This window comes from Pteropus alecto, unplaced genomic scaffold (assembly GCF_000325575.1).
Source record: "Pteropus alecto unplaced genomic scaffold, ASM32557v1 scaffold13, whole genome shotgun sequence".
In the NCBI taxonomy this organism is placed as follows: Eukaryota; Metazoa; Chordata; class Mammalia; order Chiroptera; family Pteropodidae; genus Pteropus; species Pteropus alecto.
Genome location: NW_006434373.1, coordinates 7,399,066 through 7,412,121, shown reverse-complemented (window position 1 = coordinate 7,412,121; position 13,056 = coordinate 7,399,066).

Here is a 13,056-nt window from a genome sequence, read left to right as displayed (position 1 = left end):
GAAAGAAAGAAAGAAAGAAAGAAAGAAAGAAAGAAAGAAAGAAAGAAAGAAAGAAAGAAAGAAAGAAAGAAAGAAAGAAAGAAAGAAAGAAAGAAAAAGGAAGAAAGAAAGAAAGCGCTTCAATTGGAATTTCAGTCACCATTTAAGGTGTTAAAGCAGATGGGGACATGATATACACAGAATAATCATCTGGATGGGAACACCAGAAGAAAGAAGCAATGTGTGTTTGTGGGAAGAAGGAAATTGGGGATTAAAATAGACAAGTCAAAGTACAAACAAAGAAAACCTCTTATTAGAGCAAACTATAAGGCTGAAGAAATGTTAGGATTTCACCTCAGATGCAAGTGGAAGTACATTCCTGATTGATCAAGATATTCCCAATCTGACAGACCAGCCCTGGAAAAGAGTTTTAATAATATCCACTACAAAAGACACATCATAGGTTCCCAGGTTCTCGGCATATTTATACCATCTTAAATATCTCAGGGGCTGAAAAAAAAAATACACATCTCTAACATTGACCAGCATAGAATAACTATTGAAGTAAACAATTGGTCAAAATGACAAAAAATCCCAACTTGTTATTTACAGAACAAATCCCTCTTTGGTAAGAAATGATGATATTGATGATTGTGGTGATGATGGTCATGATGAGGAAGAGGAGGAGAAGGAGGATAGCTAACCCATAGTTAGTTCTTACACTGTGCTAGGCAATATTTTAAATGTGTTACTTGTATTTATTCATTTATTGTTCTCATCAACATACTCATGTCAGTATATTTAGTATCTTTATTTTCTAAATGAGATAACTGAGGTGGAGAAAAGTCACATCTCTTATAAGAGGTCAGGGAGCCCCAATAAGTGGTGGAGCCAGGATTAGAATACAGAGAGCTACAGAAGATCTAGATGAATGCAAATCATTGTGTAATAATAATCTGTACTACTCTCTGCTCAATAGTATGAGCTGCTTGCTAATCCAAGAGCACAGAAGGCACACTCTTACTGTAGAGTTTCGCTCCAATCATTTCCTCTCCTGGGGAATGTCTTCCACTAGTTTTTTTAACTTTCTCACTTCTATCAAGTCTTTTTCTTCCTCCAATCTTACCTTCTCAATGAGACCTCCTAGAAGACCTAATTCAACTCTGGAAACTGCTCCCCTCCCCATCACACCAACACTGCAGTTGCTTCTAATCTGCTCTTTTATTTCCTTTTTAGAGTGTATCAACTTCTAACATACTCGAAAATTGGATTATTTTATTTAGTTAGTTTTATTCTCTTTCTCCTTTTGCTTGAATATAAACTCTTTAAGTCCAAGGATCTTTGCCTCTGGTTCATTGAGAATATATAACAGTGTGTATCACATGGACAACACACAGAAAAAATTGTTTAATAAACAATTGGATAAATAAAAATCAGAAAAAAGTAAAGGGAAATATCACAGCATATATTCATAACTCACTTATTATGAATGTAACAAGTACATTCATTAGAAAAATGAATGTACTTGTTAATTTGAGATAAATAGAATAAGTTCTCTGAGAATTACTTTACGTAATTTAGTTTAATAGAATTAGAGGTAAATTATTTCAAATCTTTGGTAATCACATTCTCTATAAATAAAACATTATAAAATATAAAGAAAAAATAAGTACTTTCATTATTTTTAGAAAACCAGAATAATAATGAAAGAATGATAAGCAATAATATCATGACATTTGTGACCTGTTTTAGCATATATACTGTTTGTATATGTGTGTGTATGTGTGTGTGTGTAAATACATTATATATATATACACACACATAATAGTATTACCTAAAAGATATATATATATACACACAAATATATATATACATATATATATATACACACACACACACACACACACACACACAATAGTATTACCTAAATTATGGAATATGGAAATTTATTTTCATATAAGCTTCCAGTAGAGCAGTTGACAATGTGCATCAAATTTAAATGAGCCTGCCCTTTACCCCAGAAATCTTAGTTTCATTATTTCAAAAAGATAATTGGCAAGGTTCATAAAGCTGTTAATTCAAGGTTATTAATTATGCTGTCTTAAAATTTTTCACAATATTTAGAAATCACTTAAAATTTTATACTTAAGTAGTGGTAGACTATATGTTATACTCATGCAAAAAGCTTGTTATCATTACTTAGAAAACTAACATACATTTACATACATTGTCATGGAAATATATTATGTAGTATTGAGTGGAATAAAACATGTTTTCCAAATAGCATGTATAATATGATCCTGTGCACACATCACACACATATGTGTGGTGTGTACACATGTGTGTGGTTATATGTGCACAATTGTGGAGAGACAGAGAATGACAGATGCTTGAAAGTTTTATTTCTGGGATTTGAAATATTGAGACAATTTTTACTTTATTCGTTATACTTTTTGAATTAGATCTCATTTTCTACAGCAAGTATGAAAAACTGGAAATTTTTTATAAAGTTGAATTACAGAAAAGATAGAGAAAGAAGGAAGTTAGAAGGAATGAGCGGGAAACGGAGGAGTTTCTTTAGCTACATTGTGACTAACTCAGGTTTGTAAAAATTATTTAAATCAACAATGTCCACTTTCCTGCTTTCCATTGTAATTTTGCTTAAGTTTATACTTTTATAATTCTGCCTTTCTGAAGAAAGCTCTAGAGCTAAGCTGATTTCTGATCACTTGTTGAGCTTCAGGGGCTGTGGGAACTCCTAATTTACTCCTCAACCCAAGGGGCGTGGCAGTAACTGCAGTAGGGATAGAGAAGCTCTAGCATTGGTTCTTATAACGATAAGTTTAGAAACAGACATATCTGAATTCAAATAACTGTCTTTTGTTTACTAGCCATTTAAGCTTGGTTATGTCTCTTAAACACTCTGAATTTATATCTTGCTTTACAATAGGAGATGATGCAGTCAGTGCAAGATGAAAGTGGTCGTGGGAGGAATAAATGGGCTGGCTGATGTATCTAAAGTCACATCATTAGCACCAAAACAAAAAGCTGTTCCGTAACACCTCATTCTTTCCTCAGCATGATTCTAATTGAACTGAAATTTAAAAGAAATACAACGTTATTGCTATTTATCTTTTAACAGTGGCCCTTTTTTTTTTTCATTTTGGTAATGATTCATTGTGTACTCGTATCCTGACATGGTAATTCTTAATTCTACTTTGCAAAATAATTTTAATCTTTATTTTACTTCTTCAACCCAAGAGTCCTCTTTCAACTTGCTATCATTTTTTTCTTTCTGACATCAGAAATGTAAACAATAACAACTACAAAAAATATTTTACTTTTGAATAATTAAAATAAGTGACCAATTTTTTTTAAACGAGGAAGAGATGTTTTCCATTGATTTAAGAGAAAATAGAAAGAAATGTAAGCATTCTATTTTATGCATATGAATTTCTAGTAATGATCTTGTTTCACTTGCTATTTTTACTTTATACATGAGATTCTGCAAGTAGTATTTTAATTATATAACAAGATTTAGATCTTATAAATAAGAGAGCTGCTATATCTTTTTGATCTCAATTAATGTCTAAGTATAGTAAAACTCATCTTGCAGGTTCATTTTATTCATTTAATATCAGTCTTTTTTCAGAAATTTTTAAAATCATATAGTGCAATCAAGGTGTTAAGAAATGCATTATGTGTTCCTCCTAGATTGAAATATTAATTGAAAAGGGAAGGTGAAAGCAAGATAAAAACATCGCTTTTTAAAAAATTAAACATTGAACCCCAAATGAGGAAATAATGTTTTAGGCTTGGAAAATAGAGTAGTTAGAACAAATATTATTTTAATTCGACAAATGTTTATTGCCCATCTATTCTGTGCTTTGAGAAACTGGGGAATGTAACAATAAAATGACAAGGAGTTCCCTGCTTTAAAGCTCTTTAATAAAGAGAGAGAGAAAAATAACACTCAATGAAATAAAACAAAATGAAATAAATTCAGATTTCAAAATTGCAATAAATAAAACAGAATGATAAGTAATAGCATATAGTGAGACAGGACTTCTTTCATGGTTGGTCAGAGAATGTTTCTGTCCAGGTGTCATTTGAGCTTGGGTTAGATGGACTAGGTAGAGGCTGAGAGAAGAAGCAAGGCAAGGGCCACAGAGAGAACAAATCTGTGCTGGGAGTGGAAGGATGAGAGAAGTGGATCCCTAAGGACTGGTAGTGCTAGGAGGGATTCCTGGGGAGTGGTATCAGGTGAAGAGAGGAAGTAAGGAGTCAGTCATGTCCCTTATCTTGAAGTTCTGACTTTATCCTAAGGCACTGGGAGACCATTCAGAGATTTTAAACAACAACAAAATATATATTTTTTTTAACTCATAAAGATGACTCTAGCACCTGCATGGAGAATAGAATATGGGAAATAAGAGAAGACAGAGCAGAACAATTAGGATGCTGTTAAAATTAGTGAAGATGACAGTCACAAGGACTGAGCAGCCAGCTAGCAGTGAAATGGAGACAGGATGCCAACTGCAAGAGCTACTTTTGAGACTGATGTGAAAATACTTGTGAATAGATTGGATGTGAAGCGCTGGGAAACAAAAGGAAACATAGTTTTAAAGAAGTTCTTTTTGTTTGTATGATAATATCAAGGCAGTCTAGATAATAGCAAACACTTGTTTTACCAAAGAAATGAAATTAGTAAATTCAAGTAAAACTTTCAAAAAATTATTATTTTACATTGAAAGCAACTCAAATTTTGATTTTTCTATCCTACAATGTGAAGACTTATTTCATAGAGAGCTCATATTATGGCCTTCCTGTCACTCGGTTCCATAACCGAAATAGGGAGAAGCGTAAATGGAGTTCATGATTGGCCCATGACTAACTTCTGAGCACTGTTTTAAATAGACTTATTCTTTGGCAACTAGTCATTACACAAACAATAATACTAATTTAACTAAGTAATGTGTAAATATTTAATTTGGCAATAAACTTTGGTAAGAATTTACCTTCTAAGATATCCAATTTTATTTTAAAGGTCTGAACTATATTAGTGAGTGTTTCTTAAAGGATATTGGGCATCTTGAAGTATGCTTAATTTACATTTTAACATAGCAAGAATTTTACCATTGTAAAAATGGCACTACAGAAATTGATCATTGTAGATAAATTCCAATTTTTCCCTTGAGTACTATTAGCAGAATGAGATTCAAATTATGAATTCTCTGCATTTCATGTCTCACACTTTACAGCTAAATTCATTTTAGTTTTTCTCTCAAAAATACCTGCACCCTTATTGTCTCTAAAGTCACAAAATTGAGGGGAAGAGTTCCACTTCTAGAGGCCAGCACACTGCTAACCATCTCCACTTAAAAAAATTTGTAGAGGAAAAGTTAGGGTGACCAACTCATCCCAGTTTGCCTGGGGAATTCCCAGATTTAGCATTGAAAATCCCACGTCCTGGGAAATCTTGCAGTTCTGGGCAAACCTGGATTGATGGGTCAATATTAACAGAGGCAAAAATATGTGCAACATCCAGAAAATACCAAACAAGCAAGCTTAGGTTGTTATACAAAGTATTCTGTATATTATTTTAACACAGAAACTCTATCTATCCATTTACAACCTAAATACAATTTTTAGATTATATTTTTATAGCATTGTGATGAGTATAGTTACAAATGAAGCACAATCCAGAGGTAAGTAAATTGTGGTAAGGTGTAATAGAGATGACTGAATGTTGGTCTCATACACTCTTGAGAAAATGGGAAGAGAAACAAAACAAAGTACTGTCACTGTCACTCCTTAACTCCTTTCCAAAGCTTTTGTGACAGCAGTGTGTGAGCCCAATTTGTCAAAGTCATGGCCCACTGTCACAGCTGAAGTCAATGTTGCCAGTACACCTACTATGTTTCTTGGGGTCCTATCACTTCAGGTCATTGAGTAAATGGCATCTATCATCTCTCTCTTGACAACTATTGCTATATTTTTCAGACTGCATCCCTCCCCATTTTTGCCTAAATCTCAAAGAACTGTAAAATTAAACAATATTTATTTGTTGCCTTTGTTTCCCCCAAATTGAACAAGATAAAATAAAATATGATAAATTTGGTGGCAGTTATTCACTGTTAATATTGACAATGAGCAACTGTTTTTAGTCATGAAAAGAGGCCACAGATAGGCCAGTGTGAAGCGGTACACACCTAGCCTAGTCACAGAAAGAACAATGAACCCAGCAGAGAAGAACCAAATGTAACGTCAGGTCTCAGGTTTCAACTCAAGGTGGGGTTAAACCTAGTACAGTGATTCGTCTTAAGTTATCCTGAATGCTTCTGCTTAACACTCATGCAATTTAATTTTAATGGGCATTTTACTGATTAATAAATGCCAATTCAGCATGTTATCTTCACATTATAGCATATTCACAGACTTTATCTACGCCAAGAGTATTTTTATTGGACTTTATGTTTTAGAGAATTGTGGCACTGTTGACAATAGTTTCATGGTTTATGTATTTTGTAAGGCTCATTTTTTAAATGGAAATTCTTTGTGAACTCAACAGACATGTTTTGTTGATAATAAAAGAAGAAATATAGAAATGGGATGGGTAGTACTGGTTTGTTTAGGATAAATTAGGTTTAAGATCTGTACTAATAAAAATATCTTGATTTTTTTTTTTAACATAATGGAGATGATCCAGACTAGATACTTCAATCAGGCTTTTTATTTTCCAAAGTTATATAATCTAAACTTTATCCAGAATAACTTACACAGAATACTGCAAATTTACTACTTCCAATAAGTGTATAATATTACTTCTAATAAATGTAGAAAGAATAGTTAATTTTGAGCAAGTACTTTTAAAGGTAAATTTTTCCTGTGGTGACATATGACTTTCTATTTCTGCAGTTTTAGCTTTATTTTTATTACTTAAAGCCAAAGACCAGAAATCTCATGTCTCTTTTGCAGAACTATTTCAGTAATCTTTAACTTGTGCACATAAAGCAACAGAGTAGACACAGGAGACCACAGATAGAGTTCCAAGGCATCTTCTTGAAACAGAGAACTCGGTTTATATTTATAATCACACGCATACACACACACACACACACACACACACACACACTTGTGTGTGTGTATATATATTTTTCTTTTTTAATATTGGGTTTTCCTTACAGCTGTTATTTAAAGAATAAGTTTAATTTTAAGATTGTTATTATACTTGATTATGACATCAGAGTAAAAACATCTGAATTTTAAAATTTAACATTTTTTACAGACACATCAAGGGAATAAGTCTATCCATGGTTTCTGACTTTTCAAAAATATAGGTTTTTATATATTATTTCTTCTTTATAACTAATTGCCTTAATTTTTTCAGAAAAAATGTCCTAAAATGGCATAGAAGCAACTTATTTAATCTGACAATTTACTCTTTTAAAAGAGGAAATAGACGTTTACAGAGCAAATAGGAAAGAAGTAAATACTGAGTTTGTTTAGTTGTCCTTGATCTCTAATACGCTCGTTATAAAACCAGCACTCACATTTTACACTTGTTCATTAATACCATCTAAGATTGGTAGGTGTGAGCCACCAAATAAGATTACGTGACATTTTAACATTAGTCTTTCATTTTACACTTTGAAGACGAAGCCATTATTTAAATGCTATCTTGGAAGACCCTCTATCTGCTTATTCAGAATCTCAGGGCCCAATTAATCTGTGAAAACTTTCCTGACAAGTTAGGTCATCAGTACTGAACATCACCGCTCTAAATTCACATGAGAGCAGTTTTCCCTCTTATTCAAAGAGTGATTCATAGTTACAAAGCCCTTCTGTACATGTTCACATATTATTTCCATCCCAAACTTATAAGGTAGGGAATTTTTTTTTTCTCTTTTAGGGATTTTGGGGGATTTTTTTTTCAGTGTTACAAGTATGAAAACTTTCATTTCTTTTTTCTTTTATATTTTCTCTAAATATTACTAAAAATAGTTAATCGTCTTTTAACATATCTCGCAATGATTATTGTTAAACAATATTTTATGTTTTGCATACTTAAATTCCTTAGAAGTCAAAGATTGAAGTAAAATTAATGCAGAATCACAAAGCATAGGTTAGAGAGATCTGACAATAGCTAGGCTGGCATTTTACTATCCGTTACTAAGTAAGAAGGCCTCTGGTTTACAAGGACTAGCTGAAAAAGTGCGTTATTTTGTGATTGAAACTAGCTCAGTGTTTTGCCAAAACCTTTGTGACATAAAAAACACTCCAAAAAAAAAAAAAAAAAGAGAAGAAAAAGAAAAGTAAAAAACGAGATGGGTGGAAATTCTTTCATGAGTTCATTGGATTCCAATCCTCATCTGTTTAATTTGCTAATAAAAAAGTATTTACTATAATGATCTTTATCATCCAATAGAAAAAGAAAATGTCTTTTTAAAAAATGTTATAAAACTCCATAACCTGGTTAAACTATCACTAATAAACATTTTAATCAGAACATCTTAAAATGGACCAAACGAGATAAAGATATTGATTTAAAAGAAAAGAAAAAAAGTCCAAACTCAGAGCTTTCAAAGTAGCTCAGAATTAATGAAGAAAAAATTTGACCTAGGTCACTGCTTTGCCTGGTGTTAAAGGAAGCAAGCCGAGGATTCCAGGTAACAAGCAAAATGCCAGTGCTAGAACCACATAGATTCTCACTATCTGGTGACTGGTGTCAGTGAGTAACAGTTACAGAATGGCAGCTGTTATAACTTGTTACTGCTGATGAATCCTCTAGGCCCTGCACTTGTACCTACAGGCACTGTCCCAACAGCCTCCACAACGTATCCATAAAATGAAACTAATTTAATTGAGGAGAAATAATTCCTTTCTAATTTATGATACTCATTTCTTCCAGTAATTTGTTTGCTTACATACCAACAATCGATAGATGACAGAGAAGAAATTTGCTTTCAAAAGCACTCTTCATTAAATCATACTGGCCCCACACACCGCAACTGTAGTTTGCTTCATTATTCAATAGCACTTTCATATCCCATGTGTGTGGCTTTCATTATTACAGATCATTTTTCCTTAGGATGTGTGATTTAATTTTAATGCCTGAATCTAAATCAAAATCCTCTGCTGCTTAGAAGCTCTCTGGTGTAATAAGAAAGGGAGGTTTATTCTGCTTTGTGTTTGGGAAGTTTCTAAATTATGATAAAAATCAATATAAACAAAAGGACAGTGAAAATGAGGCATTATGTTTTTCTTTCCTAGATAAATATATGATTCAATTTCCTCCTAAAACAATGTTGTTACCACTGGATAGCTTCCTAATTCTTGGTTGATATGATCATTTAACAATGTTTTAGTTTGAGAAGTATGATTATACTTCTGAGACATTTCCTTTTGGAATATTTCACATGCTTTGCAGTTAAAACTAGTGTGTTATTTGTAATCGTTCTCTTAATTCTTGAATTGCTCATGCACACAGTACCCTCTTTTACCAATGGTCTCTTCAGAATGCTAGCAAAAATTAAAGCATTTTCTCTGCTGGATGATTTCCAAGATAAGCCATGATCTAATAGAGCAAATTGTTTTCTTTATTTCCACTGGGAAGCCAGTAAGTTAAAAGCCATCTCCCCAGCCCACCTTCTAAAGATCCAAGCTCCGGCAGGTGGAGTGGCATTGGCTTTCTGCTGTGTCCCCATTCCCCCAGGGCATAGAGGGCCCACGTGTGCTGGCTTAAGGTGAAGCCAATTCATTCATCTCTGAGGCAGTTTTTGAATTAGTGTTAATAAATGGCACGATGAATGCATTTCTCATTTCACAAGATTTAAATTTCAAATCTGTAGTTGAAGCAGGGGTGGAAGTATCAGCTTAAGCCATTAGGCTCAAAATACTGTCACAATGCAAAAAAATTAAAATATTTGAAATCAAGTAAGTAATATTTACATTTAGAAAATAACAATGTTATTATGGGTTCCAAGTTTCACATTTATACTTCAAAAGTTGATGTTTCCCTTCTTTTAAGGAATATTTTCTGTTACATGTGGGAGAATTAACTTGGACTTTTTTAATATTGGATCTTGAGTTGTTCAGCTAATAGTTTCTCTGTTGTGTCCAAAACCCCTCCAGTCAAGCCATGGGTATCTCTTTGTATCCCATAGGCTCTTGCAAGAGTCTTGGACACAGACCTTTGATAAGCTGTTACCTCCTAGCCATGGGCACTAGGAGAGAAAGAAAGAAGAGAGAGAGAGAGAGAGAAACACTTTTTTTTCTTCCTTTTTTCATGAAATACCATCTCACAAAACTATATGGGTTTATCACATTTTGACGTAGAAAGCAAAAAGATCTATGAAGAAGAAAAGATTTTTATTCATATGCTATGTATAACTTTTTCCACACAGAAAGGAGAAAGCAACTATGGAGAGACACATTTCAAAAAGAATACTTTTGTGGAAATCACCAGTTTCTGACCTGAGTCCTCTGCCCTCTGCTTCCAAAGTCTTTAAGAGAGACAAACAAACAAACAAATTAAAAAAAGAAAAAAAAAACACATTTTTTCTCTTAAAATCAGTCATGTAACACATCGTCTTTTTAGAAATCAGAAATCCATGAGGTGGCCTTAGTCCACAATACTTCATTTTCTATTCTAAGTGTGAAATGTTAGGTCTAGAGTCTACCTGGCTTTGGCAAGAATGCCTGAAAGAGCCTCTAGCATTCAAAGTCCTGGAGAGATGCACACCAGGTTATTGGACCCTTCAGTTAGAAGTTCTCCATTGATATGCGTGTGCTGCAGTTTCATCTTTTAACTTTTTCCCAATGTATAACTGTTGAATAAGAAATCCACACACACATATACACACGCCATTCAACATGCTACATCTTCATTAAAAAAAAATGTTCAATTTTTGTGACTTGCTTTATACAGCAGGAGTTCAGTATTACCCCCAAAGAAAGTTTACTTAGAAATATTTCAATCTGTTGATGGTATATTTTATATGAATTCCAAATACAGGTCATTTTTCTTTAGAGAAAGGCACTTTAAACACTCTGTCATTTGGAGTGTTCAAAACAAGATTTCTAATATAGAAATTGTATGTAAGCATCTATATACAATTTATCTGTTCACTTTTTAATATCATAAATGTTTTGGACATAGCAAACTATAGATAATAATATAATAGGCATGAACATGATTATACTGATTGATATAAACAAATGAAGCCTATGGATACCCCTCCCTCCCAACTGTGCTCAAATTTCAAGATTACTTTTCAAATAAAGTTTAGAAATATCAAAAGTAAACATTATTTTCAAAATTGTCTGAAGCGTCTGAATTGAAACTGTCCATTTCTTCCAGGCTTTTAGAAATATATTTTATTAACTATTTGAAGGCTATAGTAACCAATTATTATAATAATCAAATAATTACTTGGTAGCTTTTTAAAAAAGGAGTTAATAACAGAGACTAGAAACCAACAGGCCATGTTTGAACTTGATATTTGCATATCTTCTATTTACAGAACCTAGAACTTTGTATATTTGTAACATAGAATATGGTGAAACAAAATTTAAATATAATTAACCTAAAATGGTTAACTCCAAAAAAAGAATGACAAATAAGAAGTTTTGGGAACAATCTTGTGCTTTTGTCAATAGTGTACTCTCTACAGGTTTACACTAATATGCTATGAACAGGCTATTTTTGTTTTCTCAGTGAAAAAACAAAAATAGCCTGTTCATAGCATATTAGTGTAAGCCTATAGAGAAGAATCTTAATCTAGTAAACTTTAAATATTATAGAGAATTAACATAAGAAGGGGCTAGCTTAGGGAAATCTATGCTTTTCTTTTTTGCAAACTACTTTTAAATACTTTGTAGACTACTATTTCCCACTAATAAATGAGCATGTAATATAAGCACCTGTAGTGACTAATTCCTTTAAAAATTTAGACCCAGAGGAATCTGATCTCTCTTAATCTAACAGGAATATTTAGTGTTTAGTAATGATACTCCATACGGTCTAGTACTTTTGCTTTGTATTTGTCCCTTTGATAACAAAATCTCTGAGGAAAATTTGGTATTCTGTTGAAAAATAATAGCATAAGTAAATAATATTTTTTCTTCACTTTTAATATATATTTTTAGGTTATTATTTCGATATTCAGGCCACTATTTTGCACATATAAAATACAAGAAACTATGATTTCCTTTCGAAGTTTTTTTTTTATTATTATTTAATATGTTTTTGTAAGTGGAGTCAGATGATAGCAGACCTATAAGCATCATTCAGACACATACAGCAGAATTAGTATGAAATTGGAATCAGGTGAAATGATTTTATTTCTTAAAGTTAACTTTAGTGCAATGTAATATAAAAATGCTAACAATTGAGAAAATATATATAAACAAAGTGACATGACAAGATGCACAAAATACTGCATCAGAACAAATGATTCCTTTCATCTGTTTCCTGACACATCTGAATCATTAATCATTGCCTTATTCTGTCTTTCTCTCTTCCTTTTGTGCTGTCTCATTTTCTCCCCAGTGCTCATCAGAGGAGTTATATAAAGTACTTCTTTACAAACCATATAAATTTTATAGGCTTTATTGAGTTCACTACAAGGGCATTTTACTACCCACTTAGCTCATCTGAGGCTTTGAGGGAGGTGGGGCGAGAAACTTGAACTCTTCATGTTTTATTTTTGCAAGCCTTTGTCAGTGCTTTCAGAATACATCATATCTATGAGGCAACACCCTGTCCAAGTTTCTGCATGTTGTTTGTGTACAAGACTCAGAGCTGCCATTTCACATCACAGGACACTGATTTTTAATGATCTTCTAATTCAGGCTAAAGATGTAGAAATCTTAGCTTGGTTAGGTTGCATGCTGACCTGTGTTTGAACTTTCTCTCAGCTACTCCTGGGTCCCTATCAATATTGTTTTAAGCTGTACAATTTGGGTAAAGCAATCACAAAATATATAGGTTGTGATTATTTTTAATCACTGAGAGCAATCAATAATAAAGATAAAATTGGGAAATGGTTATTTATTTTGCTAGATCTCAGCATA